This window comes from Maniola jurtina, chromosome 16, assembly GCF_905333055.1.
Source record: "Maniola jurtina chromosome 16, ilManJurt1.1, whole genome shotgun sequence".
Classification (NCBI taxonomy): domain Eukaryota; kingdom Metazoa; phylum Arthropoda; class Insecta; order Lepidoptera; family Nymphalidae; genus Maniola; species Maniola jurtina.
In genome coordinates, this window is record NC_060044.1 from 13,064,816 (window position 1) to 13,085,499 (window position 20,684).

Below are 20,684 nucleotides of genomic sequence, written 5' to 3' on the forward strand. Positions count from 1 at the left end.
AATGAAATTGGTACTACGTTTGTATGAAGCGAGTGACGGAGAGACCCCTCTTAAATAGTAGGAGTATTCTATACACAGATAACTTTTTCCTTATCTGTGATTCTATACAATCTAAGTATGGTTTTAGTAATAGTACAAGTCATTCAGTTTTTTAGCCTTTTTGTATGGACATAGAAGATTTAGCTGATACATGAGACTTTTACTTCATGGCTTCAACGGCTAGGCGTCTACTGCTGTCGACATAGGTGTCAAGCCATGGGTTTCAAAAGTTGGGAAACCTTTTACCTAATCTCAATCATATAAATATGAATACCGACTTGTGCAACCCATTTTGCTTGTTATTGGTTCCGGAAATTCGCTAGTAAATACATAAAATTATAGAGCCGGTGAAACCGTGGATATAAATAGGTACACAATTATAGTCTGTCTACAATAGACTTTTAAATACCTACTTGTAATAATTAACCGCGAATTTCGCGATGGTCATGCTGATAAGTCTATGCAAATGAGGTTTAAAATTCAAATCTCCTAAGACATGACTTAACAAGAGTTCAAGACATAATTTTGTCTTCGTAACGGGGATGAGATTTCTAGAGTACGAAATTTTATTAAATAAATAGTAACAATATAAAAATGAACTACCATTTTCGTATTTATTTAGATTGACCATAGGTACTATTTATATCTACTTATCATCATCCCAATTTACCGACGGCTCACTACTGAGAACGGGACTCCTCCGTCTAAATAAGCAGGGTTTTGACCATATTCCACAATGGCCAATTGGCAGATTTCACTTCTTTAATAAGATTATTGATAACATTATAGAGAATTTCTCAGACATGCAGGTTTCCTTACGATGTTTTTCTTCATAGTTAAAGCAAGTGAGTATATTCATGCACATAGCTCCGAAAAATTAGTGCCAAATACGTTTATCTATACTTTATATTATAAATGTGAAAGTGTGTCTGGTTGTCTGTAACATTTCAAGCCGCCTAACTAATCTTCATGAAAAGCAAGCCCAAGATGCTTGGAATTTGGACTTGCACATAACTTTGCTTGTCTTGAGAAAACGAACAATTCCTGCAGGATTTATATGATTGCGAGATACTGACGAAGTTGCTGAAAATCTAGATTTGTATGAACTACGTTTTAAACTAGATTTTCCAATGTAAAGTAAAAAAAATTGTCTTTACATATTCTAAACTGTAACTTTAATAATTTGACGCTCATTAATATTTACTATCGCATACATAAACATGGTCAAAAAGTACGCACATTTTAAACATAAGGTACGTAAAAATAAACATGGAAAAATGAAGCATATTTCACAGGTCATTGCTTCATAAACTCTCCTCAAAATAATCGCAGAAAAATAATCAAATATTATAAAATTACGCTTCAATGCACATTTTAAACATAAAGTACAACAAAACCAAAGAAAAATATCGGAAAAATACATTATAAGATTAACCGTTTCATACTCTACCAATAAAATATTAAAATCGCAAGAAAAATTGTCAAAGATGATAAAAAGACAGTCCATCAAATTAGGTATACAACTACCTACTCAGTACTCACCATATTAGCACATAACACAACACTGTACAACCCACGTTTTATATCTTTTCAGTAATTTCAGCTCGCACTGAAGCGGCGGCGGGGACGCGCGCGGTGCAACTGCCTTGGCTGTGATGATAACGTCAAAGAATATAAAATCTGAAAATAATTCGCAGATGCTACACTACACTTTTCATGTTATTGTTTCATTGATATCTAGAATAGGAATGATTGAGGTAGGTTTTAGCATAATATTATGTAGAGGTTTGATAATAAATTAGGTATTTTATGACAGCTGAGAGAGATAATACAATATTAGAGGTCTAAAAAGAAGCTAAACTAGGAGATGAAAGATTTAATTTAAAAAAATGGAGTTAACTATCATAAGATTTTATGAATAATTTCAGTATTATTTCATTTTCATGAGAATTATCAAAGCCAACTTTTGTCTTTCAATTAGTTGGATTAGATACAAATGTAAGCGTAAATTTATCGCATACATTTTATTTTCTTTAAAATTAGATTAGATACAACAGGTATTAAATGGTATCCTTAGAAGGATACCATTTAATATCTGTTGTATCTAATCTAATTAGAAGGTACCTTAGTCGTACCTCAGAATAGATAATAATTAATTTTAATACACCTGATAATGTGGAAGGATCTGGGTACTCACCGCATTATTACCATAAGGAAACCTTTACCATTAGGTATGTGATTAATAATGAAGAGATCACATTCTTCAAACATGACGAATAGGTACGATGCCTCTATTACATTTATTGCATTACGTTTTATTAAATTAAATTATATGTATATTCTTATAATTTAGAACACTTTTATTTTTAAAATTTAATAACATAACCGGAAACAAGTTCGTTTCAGAATAAGAACACGCCTAAGCTGGGGTTCCGTATCCATATGCTACTTTCTAATAACTTTGGCGTGTAGTTTTTCCAAATTATCTTTAAGAAAGTTTATAATGATTTTATTTTAAAAACTATTTACCAAAGTGTCGCTCCAAAGAGTGCACCAAAAGTTTTTCGACTCAAGCTTTTCATATTTAGGAGGTAGCCTGAAAAATATTTTTTTTCAAAATTTAAATATATGGCTGTGTAGCGGTAATAGGTTTCTATATCTATACGTTTCAACCTTGCAGCTCTTATATAGTCTAACTACCTAATAGCCGCAATTTAGATTTTTTCAAATTCAGTAGGAACTCCTTGATTTTCCGGGATAAAAAGTAGCCTATATCGCTCTACAGGTCTTAAATCATGAAAAAATCACGTTTATCCTGTGCTCCATTGCAACGTGATTGAAGAACAAGCCAACAATCAAACGATTTCGCATTTATAATAATATGAAGAAGTAATTTCTAAATGATAGCTAAAATAGCCGTAAATAGACGAAACCTTATTAGTTTCGTCCATTTCGTCTATCCGACCGTTACGGTTCCTTGTTTGAAATTGATTACGGAACTCTAAAAAACTAATTCTACCTTCCCATACAGTTCATTATGTAAACAATGGCCATACCTCGGTTCTTTAACGAGCAATTAACTACACCATTGTTATATTTGAACTTGAATAGATAATGAAGAAGCTGTGAATTGGCTGGAATTAACTTTTGGCTGTCATTAAAACGCTGTAACTTGATTTACGACGGATGTTTGAGCTGATAAAAAATTAATGACCGATAAATTAAGTCCGGTGTGAAGAAACACTTGAACATCTTTCTTTAATTTTAATGTTTAAACTACTTATCGTGAGTGATTTCCCATACTTATAAGTATAGAATGTAAAGGCCACACTCAGTATTTAGTCGATGTAAGCCCGACTAGTTTCGAACCAGGCTATATGAACACCTCCCTGGCGTAATGGTAAGCGATGTGGTCTTATTAGTGGGAAGTCCCAGTTTCGATTCCCGGCAGGGGTTTATAATTTTACTAGCCGATGCCCGCGACTTCGCCCGCGTGGATTTAGGTTTTTCGAAATCCCGTGGGAACTCTTTGATTTTCCGGGATAAAAAGTAGCCTATGTGCTAATCCAGGATCTTATCTATCTCCATTCCAAATTTCAGCCAAATCCGTCCAGTAGTTTTTGCGTGAAGGAGTAACAAACATACACACACACACACACACACACACACACACACACACACACACACACACACACACACACACACACATACAAACTTTCGCCTTTATAATATTAGTGTGATAATTTCTAAATCTCTGGTTTGGTCTGGAGACGTCGGCCGTGACTATTGTCCACCCTAACATAATAGTGATAATATAATAGTATAAATAAACGTTTAATGTGATTTACCATAGACATGTAACGTTCATAATAAGGTACTTGGCGTACATAATTCGTGCTCGCTGATGAGAATGCCAGCAGATATAAAACTGTCGTAGGTAACTGTCGTAGTTTTAAGTCTTCACTTTAGATACGTATTTAACGTATAGTTTTTAGATATTATAAATACTTGTCTTCTGATAATAGTTAATGAATTACGTCCTACAACTGAATTTTCCAAAATTCAACTCATGATGTAACAGAAAATATTGCAGAGTAAAGAAACACTATTTAAAAAAAATATCAGTAACAAAATAATATTTTCCTCTCAGGGACAAAATTTTCCGATCCATAACATAAACAACGAATCTGTATTATTCTTTGGCAGGCTGTATCCTTCCATCCCTCTTTAACTTACAGCCTGGCTATATGGGTCTCTGTCGCACGTTTGAGAACGTGTTGGAGGCGCGGGAAATTCGTTCGAATTCAAGGCTCTACAAGTTTTTCTGCCTTATTAGCGGATAGGTGAAAAACAATAATCATACGTAGTATGAGTTTCAGGTAAACATTTTTAACCCCCGACCCAAAAAGAGGGGTATTATAATTTTGACGTGTGTATCTGCGTATCTGTGTATCTGTCTGTGGCATCGTAGCTCCTAAGCTAATGAACCGATTTTAATTAAGGTTTTTTTGTTTGAAAGATGGCTTGATCGAATGTGTTCTTAGCTATAATCCAAGAAAATCGGTTCAGCCGTTTGAAAGTTATTAGCTCTTTTCTAGTTACTGTAACCTTCACTTGTCGGGGGTGTTATAATTTTTTTAATTTACTCTTGTATTTGAATATACTTCAGTATAACATGTAACGCTTTTTGGAAAACTAGAATATTAAAAAATTTTTGGTAACCCACCAACCCAATATGAAAGCATGATGGATTTCAACTCCACAACGCTTTCATTATATTGTTTTTAATGTTTACTAGCTGATGCCCGCAGCTTCGCCCGCGTGGATTGGTCAGATCCCCTGCAGCATCAGGATTGAGGAGTTGGACTCCAAATTTTTTATGAAACAATGTCGCAAAGTTCCTCTATCGATTAAAAAAGAAATGACGCAAATCGGTTCAGAAATCTCGGAGATTTCGGTGTACATAGGTAGAAAAACACAACTCCCTTTTTGAAAGTCGGTTAAAAAAGTAGCCTATTTTACGCCCTGGTCAATCCTCTACTTGCCTGTGAAAGTCCCGTCAAAATCGGTTCAGCCGTTCCAAAGATTAGCCTTTTCAAACAGACAGACAGACAGACAGACAGACAAAAATTCAGTTATGGTATCGTTCAAATAACCATATGAGCTTAATATGAGGTAGTTATTTCGAAATCACAGACAGACACTCCAATTTTATTTATTAGTATAGATTTCCTCTAATTCTTGACTTATCAACAATTTTATTGTGTCTAACAAAAAAGCAAAGGAAAGTTTAAATGGGTTTTGGACTAGGTGTTCCGAAGTTGAGCTGTTTAGTCGAGTTTAAACTAAGTTAAAACTGCTTTATAGCGTTCTGGTGTTAGCTTTAATGTAAAATATTTATTACAAAAATAGACATTTAAGATTTTATTAAAACGGACTAAGTACTCTATACTATCTAGATTTATTTATGAGTTTTATAATATAAAAAAATTGTTATCTGTCTGTCCGTCTGTCTGCCCATCCGTCTCTCCATCAGTCTCCGTCTTTCGTGTCTGTCAAGAAAACCTATAGTATATACCAATATTGACCTAGAATCATAAAATTTAGCAGATAAGTAAGTTTTCTGGCAGAAATAAAGGAAAAAATTCGAAAAATGGGAATTTGTGGTTACATGACAAAAAAAAATTAAATGTGTTCATAAACAAATAATTAGTATTTTCAATTTTCAAAGTAAGATAACTATACCAAATGTGGTATCATATGAAAGAGTTTTACCTATAAATTGTAAAACAATTTTTTGTTTACTTTAATGCATAATAGTTTTTGATTTATCATCGGTGATGGAATCCTCGGTGCGCCAGTCTGACTCGCACTTGGCCGGTTTTTATATAGTAGGTATATAAATATAGTCTCGCCCTTTGTATTTGTATAAGTGTATCTTTTATTATTGTCTTTGCATTTTTGTACAATAAAGTTGTTTTAATAAATATATAAATAAAATAGTCTCTGAGAGATAGAGTGGTTTCAAAATTATTGGTCACTTTACAAAGGTCTTTTAGAAAACCACTTCAATATTGTGAGTCTAATACAGAAGGAGCAAAGAAAAGTTTAAATGGGTTTTGGACTGTCCCGAAGTTTAGCTGTACAGTCGAGTTTAAACTAAGTTAAAACAGCTTTTAGCGTTCTGGTGAACAGTGAGGTGTGATTTAATAGGGTTTTGGACTGTAGTCATAAAATGATGTGATGTTTTTAACCCCCGACCCAAAAAGAGGGGTGTTATAAGTTTGACGTGTGTATCTGTGTATCTGTCTATGGCATCGTAGCTCCTAAACTAATGAACCGATTTGAATTTAGTTTGTTTTTGTTTGTTTAAAAAGTGGCTTGATGGAGAGTGTTCTTAGCTACAATCCAAGAAAATTGGTTCAGCTATTTGAAAGTTATCAGCTCTTTTCTAGTTACTGTAACCTTCACTTGTCGGGGGTGTTATAAATTTTTAATTTATACTTTTGTGACGTAACCATGAATTTACGGTTTTCAGATTTTTTCCATTACTTACTTGTGCTATAAGATCTACCTTCCTGCCAAATTTCATGTTTCTAGGTCAACGGGATATATAGTTTTCTTGACAGACTCGACAGACAGACAGAACGAAGTAATCCTATAAGGATTCCTTTTTTCCTATTGAGGTACGGAACCCTAAAAACATACCTACATTCAGGTAGAAACTGTGCCCACTTCCTGAATATAAATATCACCAGATGATTAAAACTAAACGCAACTATAATAACACTTAAATTAAACGGTTATAGGTAAATAAAGTTTTCCACGAGAATGTAATAAGGTATTATCCCAATCCGTTTGTTTTGGCTCCTTTGACAGACGGACAGACAACGTAAATATACATACACACAGATCAAGATGAACTATTTTCAGCATCGGGATGAAAGACGGTAACCAATTACCGAAACTAACTCACTTTTGTACGTAACCCATGCGTTTAAAGTTATATTTAGGAACCTAGAAAACCAGATGGTGCCAAAGCCCTCGCTATCTTTACTTCCTTTATCAATTACCTTTAATAATATTATAAATACGAAAGTATGTTTGTGTGTTATTTTTTTGTTTTATCCGTAATGTTACGAGTATATCACACAGAGCAATGGATCTACATAATTCATTTATTCATTGCCTCGAACATAATTCCTTGAATAGGTAAATAGCTTTAATTTATTTATTAGGTTAGGTTTAGATTTAGGTTTTTTAGAAATCCCGTGGGGACTCTTTGCTTTTCCGGGATAAAAAGTTTCCAGAACGCACTGTACCTTTCATATAAATCGGTTAAACGGATGGGTTTTTGAGAATCCCGTGAGAACTCTTTAATTTTCCGGGATAAAAAGTAGCCTATGTTCTTCCCCGGGATGTACGCTAACTCTGTACCCATCGGTTGAAATCGGTTAAGCTGTTGGGCCGTGAAAAGCTAGCAGACAGATAGACAGACACACTGTCGCATTTATAATATTATATTTTAGTATGGATTTATTTATTTATGCTTTGGAGAGCGTGCTAGACTTAATTGTTCTATTTTTCCTTCACCTTATGAAGGTGAGAACATGAGTACCTACCTACCTAACCGTAAGTAAGCGTTGGCATCCTTATATGGTCGACATTGATTCGTACAAAACTTTTCGTTCAACGTTTCCGATACTAACCGCTAATATTTGGAACGCCCTTCTTATGTTCGTGTTTCCTGTCACGTATACGTGAAGGAAGGTATAACTTACGTACTTTTAAGGCAAGAATGAATAGGCACCTTTATCTTTTCGGGGTTCTGTGCGTATTAAAACTTGCTTTAAAGGTAAAGAAACATCATGAGGAAACTTGCATGCCTGAGAGTTCCCCATAATATTCTCAAAGGTGTGTAAAGTCTGACAATCTAGAGAACTCGGGAGGGCCAAATCTTCGTCATTTTACAAAACCTTAATGTTCCTCTGCGCATTGTCCCCAACACAGGGAAGAACGATCAGCGATTATGAAGTTTGGATCATGGTGGCTTTGGCAGATGACAGGTAACAAAGAAGTATAAAATCTTTCGTCAAAGTCTAATTTTAACCCCCGACCCAAAAAGAGGGGTGTTATAAGTTGGACGTGTGTATCTGTGTATCTGTCTGTGGCACCGTAGCGCCTAAACTAATGAACCGATTTTAATTTAGTTTTTTTTTTTGTTTGAAAGGTGGCTTGATCGAGAGTGTTCTTAGCTATAATCCAAGAAAATCGGTTCAGCCATTTGAAAGTTATCAGCTCTTTTCTAGTTACTGTAACCTTCACTTGTCGGGGGTGTTATAAATTTTTAATTTACACTTGTTCATATTTTATTCGGAATAGTGTTTGGAATCACGTCCTGCATTGTTAGACGCTTAGTATCGTGGCAACCCCCTGCCAGACACCTTTAAAGTAACAATCTTTTCGTTTGATGAATGAACCATCAAAACGGTCGTTATATTTTTTCGTCACAAAATTCCAGCCTGATCCGTCCAGCAGTTTGGGCTGTGCGTTGATAGATCAGTCAGTCAGTCAGCTTTTCTTTTTTTATATTTTACTAGCTGATACCCGCGACTTCGTTCGCGTGGATGTAGGTTTTTTAAAATACCCGTGGGAACTCTTTGATTTTCCGGGATAAAAAGTAGCCTATGTGCTAATCCAGGGTATAATCTATTGCCATTCTAAATTTCAGCTCAATCCGTCCAGTAGTTTTTGCGTGAAGGAGTAACAAACATACACACACACACATACAAACTTTCTCCTTTATAATATTATAGTGTGATATATTCAATTCAATACTCGTTCAGAGATTCTTACCTACTAAAAATATTAAACATTGTAGATTTTTTTCTTTCTCCTTTTCTTTCTTTCTTTGAAATGTACAAACTCATACTAAGCTAACAATAAAGATGTGCTCTACTTATATCGCTATCTCTTCGTTTGATGGAATGGCGTAGAGCAGCTTTAACAATGAACCATCAAAACGGTCGTTACGTTTTTTCGCTTTGTCCAAAAGCTGTAGAGAAATAAAAAGTCTCCATTCCCTTGAAAATCTTAAAAGGCTATAAGAAACTTTTATGGGGAGTAAAAAAATTAATTTTATACCACTGACTTTCAAGCGGAACTTCTAGTTTACTTTATGGTCTATATTTAAATTACTTTTTTTAATAAGTTTACTTTTATAGTTAAAAAGCCGCACCACAAAGTAATTTAGCAATTTGGCATTGTAAGATCTACATCTCCTGAGGATACTCCGGTGTTGTCGGGGCGAAACGTGCGTCGAGTGGTGTTGGGATTTGTGTGGTGCTGCGTGGTGGTGGTGCGTGTGGCTTGCTTGGTGGCTAGCTTTTCCTGCATGTTTAGCAGTGGGAGGGCGGGCGGTGCATGTCGCATGCTGCATGTTGCACCATTCAGATTTCTTTGGTTTGTGCGGATTATAGCAAATTAAGCTTTTGGTTCCTTGTGTCAAAAAAATGTATAAATAAAAAAGCGGTAATGTGAATCTTAGCTTTTTTATTAGGGCCGATAGTTAGTGACCATGTCTCGGAATAGTCTAAGAATATTGATCTATTTTATTATTCAAAGAAAAGAAATGGATAGAGACTTATACCTACTATTTAGAAAAGTTTATAAGCTGCCCTATTTTTTTACCTAACACATTTTACACAATATTAATAATAGACCACCCACATCGGTACATGATTTATTACATTCCTACTTCTCCCCATCAAATGTCCTATTTCGCGTTGAAATATTACTCCAAGGTCTATTTTTATACCAAAACATAATAAATAACTAGACGGGCGATAAATATTAGTAAAGTCATAAATTCGTTCACTAAAATACGCTCGCCCAAAGCGGTAACAATATTTCGAGTGTCTATTGCTCTATTATACGTCAAAATCTATGAGAACTTTGAATTACGGAGTTTCCGTCCATTCCGAATATCCGATTTTATCCAAAATCCGATTTTCACGAAGTATAGAAATCCTTTGTGGGGTCAATTTTACGTTTTTGTAACATGACTGCTGATGCCCACGACTACGTCCGCGTGGACTTAGGTTTTTAGGGTTCGGAAAGGAAAAACGGAACCCTCATTGGATCACTTCGTTGTCTGTCTGTCCGTCTATCGTGTCTGTCAAGAAACCTATAGGATACTTCTCGTTGACCTAGAATCATAAAATTTGGCAGGTAGGTAGATCGTTAGGTAGATCTTACAGCACACATAAGGGGAAAAATCCACATCACATTGACATATCAAAAAAAAAGTGGTCTTGAACAAATAATTAGTATTTTCAACTTTCAAACTAAGATTATACCAAGTGGGGTATCATATGATTTTACCTGTACCTGCTTACCATAGCTTTACCTGTACATTCTAAAACAGATTTTTATCTATATTTAAGCATAAAAGTTTTTTACTTATCGTGCAAAATGTCGAAAAAATACGACTGTACTTAGTAGTACCTACGTAACCCTCGTTGCGCGAGTCTGACTATATGCATATCTATTATCTACTTAATATCATTTAAAATCATTTTTTTAATTTCGAAACGGAAGGCTAAATCGCTTGGCGGCTCGGCTTTACCGGTAGAGCGGTAGTTACACAATGCCGTAGCCACCCACCAGACCAGACCAGAGAGAATAATTTAGAAATTATTAATTTCCAAACTATCCCTGCCGGGAATCGAAGCTGGGACCTCTCACTTGTAAGACACAGCGCTCACCACTAAGCCATAGAGAGGTCGTCAAAAATCGTCACTGGTATTAGTACCTACGTAACCCTCGTTGCGCGAGTCTGACTATATGCATATCTATTATCTACTTAATATCATTTAAAATCATTTTTTTAATTTCGAAACGGAAGGCTAAATCGCTTGGCGGCTCGGCTTTACCGGTAGAGCGGTAGTTACACAATGCCGTAGCCACCCACCAGACCAGACCAGAGAGAATAATTTAGAAATTATTAATTTCCAAACTATCCCTGCCGGGAATCGAAGCTGGGACCTCTCACTTGTAAGACACAGCGCTCACCACTAAGCCATAGAGAGGTCGTCAAAAATCGTCACTGGTATTAAAAGTAGTTTTTGATGTCGTCCTACATTCCTTCATAAAACTTGTAGATAGTAAAACTTGATATGCTAAAATAATTACTAGGTGATGCCAGCGACTTCGCCCGCCTAATTTTCAGTTTTTAAAAATCCCGTTGGAACTCTTTGTTTTTCCGGGATAAAAAGTAGCCTATGTCCTTCCCAGGGACTTATGCAATCTCTGTACTAAATTTCATCAAAATCGTTTAAATGGATAGGCCGTGAAAAAGCTAACAGACAGACAGACAGACACACTCTCGCATTTATAATATTAAAGTATATATTTGGCGTGGATTGTGGAAGTATGGATAAGATTATTCCTATAGATTAATACGTCATTAGTGCTTAGAGCAAGCACTTACCAGCTTATACGCAAATCCTTATAGCACAAACACTTAAGCCCCGTTCACATTAACATAAACATAAAGGCACGGACACACGTGCGGCGCGGCGTCGCGCGGCTCACTCACTGAAAGTGTGGGTTTCAGTGGGGCGAAAGTGGGCTAAGGTGGGGTCACACGTGGTTCAACTATAAATATAATTTTATCGTGGTCAGCTGAGTATCCAAACAAAATTTTTGGAATGTGACATTATTGGCACATTTTTCTTTGTATGTAATGTTTTGTGCTTTTTACACCATTACAAGTTAGCCCTTGACTGCACTCAATTGATTCGAGAGGTCTCTCAACAAGATCAAAGTTTTATTGAAAAATCTTTGTTTGGGAGCTCTTCTCAAAATTAAAGGTACGAGGGGTCCAAACGCACCCAGCGTTTGGACCCCTCGTACCTTTAATTTTAAGTTTACGTAATTAATTATCACAATCACATCATTATCTTACAAATCCAACAAGTGACTCTAAAAGTGTGCAATATTACCTATTTTGAATAAAAAAATTGACTTTGATACTAAGTGAAGATGCAGTCGCAGTCTAATATGAAAGTTTTATGTAGGGTTATGACACTTTAGCTATCGTACCGGAAAGCTTTGCCGGTATGGTGGTAATTAGCCACGGCCGTAGCCTCCCACCAGACCGAACCAGAGATAATTTAGAAATTACAAATTTCCATATTGTGTCTGTATGTGGAAATAATCTATCTATATCTCTATCTATCTATGTGTATATGTCTCAGTGTACCCCTCGCCTTATATAAAACTAGTATTTTGCTCGGTGCGCGAGCTGCTAAAGCAGCTCGCGTGACGTGGTTAGGTTTATGAGTTATATTAAACCGATTTTTTTTATTAAGATACACAAATTACCCCGAAAACCCCATAAAACGACACTTATATCAATTTTTTTCTTAAAAAGTGCACGCCCGCCATCTTGGATTTAAAAATAAATGTCGTTATCAAAATCAGCACCCTGGAAAACTCTGAAAACAACATCCATATCATTTTTTGTAAAAACGGGGTAGTTGAGGTTAATAAAGTAGGGTGCGTGGGTGCGCGGACCACTAAAGTGGTCCGCGAGCATGCAGAGTTTGTTTCACCGAGTAGACCTTCGGACCCTGATCATCTTTTTCCAAGAAACCACTCTTCCATCTTTTATAGCCTCCGAGATAGACACCGACGAAATTTTTACGGCGGCCATCTTGTTTTTCCAAAATTTTCCACTTTTTCTATTAATCGTTTACTACATTCTTCAAAGATTGCGAGTTTCAACGAAATCGGTTGGAAAACAAAAGAGTCGCAAAAATCATACAGGCCGCCATCTTGTTTTTCTGAAATGTCATAATTTTTGCCCTACTCGCCTCCCCCACCCAAACACATCTCCCCTACATTATTGTATCGTTTTCCGTCTCTTTCTAGGAGAATGAGACATTCAATATTCGCCATACAAAATGTATGTAAAAATAAATTCCGCCATTTTGAATTTTTTTTCTATTAATCGAGTAGACCTTCGGACCCTGATCATCTCTTGCCAAGAAACCACACTTCCATCTTTTATACCCTCCGAGCTGGACGCCGGCAAAATTTGTATGGCGGCCATCTTTTTTTCGCCATTTTGAATTTTTTTTCAGCTTTTTGGCAATTGGATGACGTCATAAATGACATTTGGTCGAGCACCCCCCACCTATCTTCAATACCTTGAGCGGACCCATCACCCGTCTCCGACATCCTCGATCATCAGCTATTTCCAAATTTTTCCTCGATTTTTTTTTTGTTTTCTATACGAAACCATCAGTGGGAAAAAAAATTTCATACAAAATTTTACAGGAGGAGTTTTTGGGGAGAATCTCGAAAATCTCCCCAAATGTGGCAACACTGTTTACATATTTCGATACTGCTGGTTGAGTCACATAATCGATTGATACATGTCGACTTTCCAAAATGTTGCCAACTGCCTCAAAAACGTGATCAAAATTTCGAAAAATTAAAAAAAATACAAAATGGCCGCCAACTCGTTTCACAGAAAGATTTTACACGGTTTCATAATTTTCCTATTAACTACAGGATATACCGCGCCCGATGACGTTTCAATCTTTCCTCTCGCTCGCACCCACGCGAAAGGGGATACCGTGAAAAAGACCGTGTCGAAAATCACTTTTACTTTGATAAATTCCAGTGTTGCCAGTCTTCGGTGACAAAAATACCCAAATGTCATTTGTACGAGCAAAACACGTAATCGCTCATACTTGAGTTTTGCTAAAAGTGCGTATTTCGATTTTTTACAATTTCCCGAAAATCTTGAAATTTCCCTAAAAATGGGGTAATTTTTCCCACCGATCTATACCTCGAATCTATACGTACAACCGCTTCATAGAAGTCGAATCGCTCCGATGTTGCCAACTTTGAGATATATAACTTTTAAAATTGCATTTTTTCGTACCTCGAACAAAACGGCCGCCATGACAGCCGCCATCTTGAATTTTTTAAAACCACTCCCGTTCTGTCAAAATACAGGATAAACGTGGGCGAAACACGAAAAAATAGTTATCCTCGACTACCCCGTCTTGGATCTGTGGCGCCGCGGTTCGGGGTCGAAAATTCAAAATTTTCAAAACGCTACGGTTCGGCCGCCATCTTGTTTTTCCAATTTTTTTCACATTTTCTATTAACCGTTTACTACTTTCTTCAAAGATTGCAAAATTCAACGAAATCGGTTGGAAAACAACGGAGCTGCAAAAATCACGTCGGCCGCCATCTTGTTTTTCCGAAATGTCATAATTTTTCCCCAGAGGGTTGCCGAAACCGAACACAACTCCCCTACATCATTATATCATTTTCCGTCTCTTTCTAGGAGAACAATTATGTCAATGAGTCAGTCAGTGAGTGGTAATCGAGCTATATATAGTATAACTAGTGTTTTGCTCGGTGCGCGAGCTGCTAAAGCAGCTCGCGTGACGTGGTTGGGTTGACAAGTATTAAAACGATAGTATTTATTAAGATACAAAATTAACCGCGAAAACACAATAAAACGACACCCATATCGATTTTTTTCTTAAAAAATGCATGTCCGCCATCTTGGATTTCAAAATAAATGTCGTTATCAAAATGAGCAACCTGGAAAACTCTGAAAACGACATCCATATCATTTTTTGTAAAAACGGGGTAGTTGAGGTTAATAAAGTAGGGTGCGTGGGTGCGCGGACCACTAAAGTGGTCCGCGAGCATGCAGGATTTGTTCCACCGAGTAGACCTTCGGACCCTAATCATCTTTTGCCAAGAAACCAGTCTTCCATCTTTTATATTCTCCGAGATAGACACCGACGAAATTTGTACGGCGGCCATCTTGTTTTTCCAAAATTTTCCATTTTTTCTATTAATCGTTTACTACATTCTTTAAAGATTGCGAGTTTCAACGAAATCGGTTGGAAAACAAAAGAGTTGCAAAAATCATATAGGCCGCCATCTTGTTTTTCTGAAATGTCATAATTTTTCCCTACTCATATCGCGCACCAAAACATATCTCCCTTACATTATCGTATCGTTATCCGTCTCTTTCTAGGAGAATGAGACATTCAATATTCGCCATACAAAATGTATGTAAAAATAAATTCCGCCATTTTGAATTTTTTTTCTATTCATCGAGTAGACCGTCGGACCCTGATCATCTCTTGCCAAGAAACCACACTTCCATCTTTTATACCCTCCGAGCTGGACACCGGCGAAATTTGTATGGCGGCCATCTTTTCTTCGCCATTTTGAATTTTTTTCCAGCTATTTGGCAATTGGATGACGTCATGAATGACATTTGCTCGAGCACCCCCAACCTATCTTCAATACCTTAAGCGGGCCTTCCACCCGTCTCCGAAACCCTCAATCATCAGCTCTCTCCATAATTTTGGCTTACTAACTTTTTGTTTTCTATACGACACCATCAGTGAAAAAAAAATTTTTCATACAAAATTTTACAGGAGTTTCTTAGTTGAAAATCTCGAAAATCTCCCCAATAGTGGCAACACCGGTTGCATATCTCGATACTGCCAGCCGAGATACACAATCGATTCATACATATTGACTTTCCAAAATGTTGCCAACTGCCTCAAAAACGTGATCAAAATTTCGAAAAATTCAAAAAAATACAAAATGGCCGCCAACTCGTTTTACAGAAATAAATTACAACGTTGTACAACTTTTCCAATAACAACAGGATATACCGCTTCCGATGACGTTGCAATCTCTCCTCTCGCTCGCACCCACGTGAAACGATCGCCCCTGAAAAAACACCACGTCGAAAATCACTTTTTCTTGATAAATTCCAGTGTTGCCAGTCTTCGGTGACAAAAGAACGCAAATGTCATTTGTACGAGCAAAACACGTAATCGCTCATACTCAGATTTTTCAAAAAGCCCGTATTTCGATTTTGTACAATTTCCCGAAAATCTTGAAATTTCCCCAAAAATGGGGTAATTTTTTTCCTCCAATCTATACCTCGAGCCTATACGTACAATCGCTTCAAAGAAGCCGAATCGCTCCGATGTTGCCAACTTTGGGATATTTAACTTTTAAAATTGCGTTTTTTCGTACCTCTAACCTAACGGCCGCCATGACAGCCGCCATCTTGAATTTTTAAAAACCACTCCCTTTCTGTCAAAATACAGGATAATCGTGGGCGAAATAGGAAAAAATAATTATCCTCAACTACCCCGTCTTGGATCTGTGGCGCCGCGGTTCGGGGTCGAAAAATCAAAATTTTGAAAACGCTACGATTCGGCCGCCATCTTGTTTTTTCAATTTTTTCGACATTTCCCATTAATCGTTTACTACTTTCTTCAAAGTTTGCAAAATTCGACGAAATCGGTTGGAAAACAACGGAGCTGCAAAAATCACGTCGGCCGCCATCTTGTTTTTCCGAAATGTCATAATTTTTCCCCAGTCGAATTCCCCACCCGAACACATTTCCCCTACATCATTATATCATTTTCCATCTCTTTCTAGGAGAACAATTATGTCAATGAGTCAGTGAGTGAGTGAGTGGTAATCGAGCTATATATAGTATAACTAGTTTTTGCTCGGTGCGCGAGCTGCTAAAGCAGCTCACGTGACGTGGTAAGGTTAACTTTATTATATAAAACCAAATTGATTTATTAAGATACATAATTCACCCCGAAAAACCCCATAAAATGACAGGCATTTCTATTTTTTGTAGAAAATGTAAGTCCGCCATCTTGGATTTGAAAATAAATGTCATTATCAAAGTCAGCACCCTGGGAACCCTGAAAACGATATCCATATTATTTTTTGTAAATTAGGATAATAATTTAGTAGGGTGCGTGGGTGCGCGGACCACTAAAGTGGTCCGCGAGCATGCAGTGTTTGTTTCACCGAGTAGACTTTCGGACCCTGATCATCTTTTGCCAAGAAACCACTCTTCCATCTTTTATATCCTCCGAGATAGACACCGACGAAATTTGTACGGCGGCCATCTTGTTTTTTCAAAATTTTCCACTTTTTCTATTAATGGTTTTCTACATACTTCAAAGATTGCGAGTTTTAACGAAATCGGTTGGAAAACAAAAGAGTTGCAAAAATCACGTCGGTCGCCATCTTGTTTTTCTGAAATTTCATAATTTTCCCCTACTCATATCGCGCATCCGAACATATCTCCCATACATCAATGTATCGTTTTCCGTCTCTTTCTAGGAGAATGAGACATTCATAATCGCCATACAAAATGTATGGAAAAATAAATTCCGCCATTTTGAATTTTTTTTCTAATCATCGAGTAGACCTTTGGATCCTGATCCTCTTTTGCCAAGAAACCGCACCTCCATCTTTTATACCCTCCGAGCTGGACGCCGGCGAAATTTGTATGGCGGCCATCTTTTCTTCGCCATTTTGAATTTTTTTTCAGCTTTTTGGCAATTGGATGATGTCATGAATGACATTTGGTCGAGCACCCCCCACCTATCTTCAATACCTTGAGCGGACCCTTCACCCGTCTCCGACATCCTCGATCATCAGCTATTTCCAAATTTTTCCTCGATTTTTTTTTTGTTTTCTATACGAAACCATCAGTGAAAAAAAAAAAATTCATACAAAATTTTACAGGAGGAGTTTTTGGGGAAAATCTCGAAAATCTCCCCAAATGTGGCAACACTGTGTACATATTTCGATACTGCTGGTTGAGTCACACAATCGATTGATACATGTCGACTTTCCAAAATGTTGCCAACTGCCTCAAAAACGTGATCAAAATTTCGGAAAATTTGAAGAAAATACAAAATGGCCACCAACTCTTTTTGCAGAAGCAAATTAGATAATTTTACAACTTTCCTATTAACTACAGGATATACCGCTCCCGATGACGTTTCAATCTCTCATCTCGCTCGCACCCAGGCGAACCGATCGCCCCTAAAAAAGACCATGTCGAAAATCACTTTTGCTTTGATAAATTTTAGTGTTGCCAGTCGCCGGCGACAAAAGTACCTAAATGTCATTTGCACGAGCAAAACACGTAATCGCTCATACTCGGATTTTGCTAAAAGTGCGTATTTCGATTTTTTACAATTTCCCGAAAATCTTGAAATTTCCCTAAAAATGGGGTAATTTTTTTCCTCCAATCTATACCTCGAGCCTATACGTACAATCGCTTCATAAAAACCGAATCGCTCCGATGTTGCCAACTTTGAGATATTTAACATTTAAAATTGCGTTTTTTCGTACCTCGAACAAAACGGCCGCCATGACAGCCGCCATCTTGAATTTTTAAAAACCACTCCCGTTTTGTCAAAATACAGGATAATCGTGGGCGAAACCAAAAAAAATAATTATCCTCGATTACCCCGTCTCGGATCTGTGGCGCCGCGGTTCGGGGTCGAAAAATCAAAAATTTTAAAACGCTACGGCTCGGCCGCCATTTTGTTTTTCCAATTTTTTCCACATTTTCTGTTAACCATTTACTCCTTTCTTCAAAGTTTGCAAAATTCAACAAAATCGGTTGGAAAACAACGGAGCTGCAAAAATCACGTCGGCCGCCATCTTGTTTTTCCGAAATGTCATAATTTTTCCCCAGAGGGTTCCCGAAACCGAACACAACTCCCCCACATCATTATATCATTTTCCGTCTCCTTCTAGGAGAACAATTATGTCAATGAGTCAGTGAGTCAGTCAGTGGTAATTGAGCTATATATAGTATAAATAATTAATACATGGTCCCATAGGTAGGGCGCGAAAGCTCATTCAGTTGTGATCGCAAAACATTTATCATCACCCAGCATTTTATAATAGCATCGCGTTATTAAATCCGATTGTATAGTTTTCAGTAAGAATGGGCATTATTGCTACTTTTAAAGCATTTTTATTTGATGAAATTATTATTATTTTGCACAGTGATTTCACAGAATGTGATTTTTCCATTTTCGCACTTCAAACGGTTGCTACCGGCTAGTTATGATCAAGATCAATAGCGCTGATATATCACAAGTGGTTTTTCACTGAAAGTGAATTTTCACATCTATGATTAAAGTACGTTTCCCGTGAAACGTAGCAAACAATGTTTTCCACTTCTAACTCGCAGCGTTACGAGTTTTCTCGCTCGCGCGCTCTTTAATATGATTAAACAATAAAACGGAATTAAATGTAATAATTTTCAAACTTTGTGAGATTTTCTTTTGTGATTTTTCACAGGTTATTTCCAGTAAAATAACAATTGCTCCAAATGGGAAGGCTTTTCACGTGATTTTTCACATGCTACCTGTCAAATGATCATCTTAATGAAAACAATTCAGTAATTCCATATTAATGAAAACAATTCATTAATATGGAATTACTTACTAATCCATCCCAGCTTCGCTATTGTAGTATTTCTGAAATTCTTTTTTTTTAAGGTCTGCGGTACAAGGAAAACTTACATGCAAATCAAGTCAATTAGCTTCTCCCTTTATAGGTACATACCTAAATCACTACACTATGCGAAAATGTTTAGTAGTTAGTTAGTTTGTCCTTTCATCGCGCCAATACGGAGCAACGAATCAGCGTGATTGTTAGCGTGATATAGTTAAAAACATGGAGAGTGATTTAAGCTACACTTTTTCCGGAAAATCAAAAAGTTCCCACGGGATTTTTAGAAGCAATAGAAAGTTTCAACTCTCTTCATTATGGTTCATGAGATACAGGTCGCTAACAGACAAGCAGACGGATAGCGAATACGGAACCCTTAAAAACTTTATATGTACCTACTTACTCTTACCAAAACTAGACATAATAAATAGTTCTCTCTACAGACATTACTCAGCGGGTTTGATGGAGTGTAGGTACTTCGCTACAATCTACATGCACTCATTTGTAATCTTCATGACACATAAGCATAGTAATATGTTACTCATGAAATATTCCTTGAAATGTGCGAGAAATTGTGTTTGCGAATGCCTGAAACACCCTAAGGCACAACGTATACCTACATGGTGGAGTGGAGCTGAGGGTTAGCGTCTTTTTACACAGCTGCCCATAAAAAGGAGTGTTATGCATTCAGGGTTCATGCATGTACTATGTATGTTTTCAAATGTGATAAGTGTGAATTAAAAATTTGTAACACCCCGACAAGTCAAGGTTAGAGTATCTAGAAAAGAGTTGATAACTTTCAAACGGCTGAACCGATTTTCTTGGATTTTAGCTAAGAACACTCTCGATCAAGCCACCTTTCAAACAAAAAAAAACTAAATTAAAGTCGGTTTATTATTATAGTTTAGGAGCTACGATGCCACAGACTGCAGATAGATAGATACACACGTCAAACTTATAACACCCCTCTTCTTGGATCGGGGGTTGATAAAAAGATGGGTAGTGATTTTATTGAAATCTTATTTTTATTAATAAGAACTTTTACTATGTTAGCATTATAAAGATGTAGGACAGAGTTAACTAAATAATTACAGTCTATATAAAATCTAGATAAACGTGAGAATGAGAATATAATGCTATCTTAGGATATGGAAAACAATTGTGGCCCGAGATGTAATTAACTTTCTTAATTACTTCGAAATTACAAGTGTACCCAGTACCACCGTGTGAAGAACCATTTTCGAGAAGACTTGTATTTACATTGTTAGATGAATATCAGATTAATCAAGAGG

General features: G+C 36.7%; 1 protein-coding gene across 2 annotated transcripts in view; it reads right to left on the minus strand.

The window, feature by feature from the left end:
- Window positions 1-11,624, minus strand: part of LOC123873225 (neuroglobin-like) — an 87,527-nt gene extending 75,903 nt beyond the window's left edge. Inside the window, exon 1 of one of the 2 annotated variants that reach the window (XM_045917966.1) lies at window positions 11,531-11,624. The gene's annotated coding sequence lies outside the window, so the exon portion shown is untranslated. Of the gene's footprint in view, window positions 1-1,581; window positions 1,669-11,530 lie in introns of those variants that run through there. The other variant, XM_045917965.1, reaches the window with a different exon arrangement.
- Window positions 11,625-20,684: the final 9,060 nt, after the last annotated feature.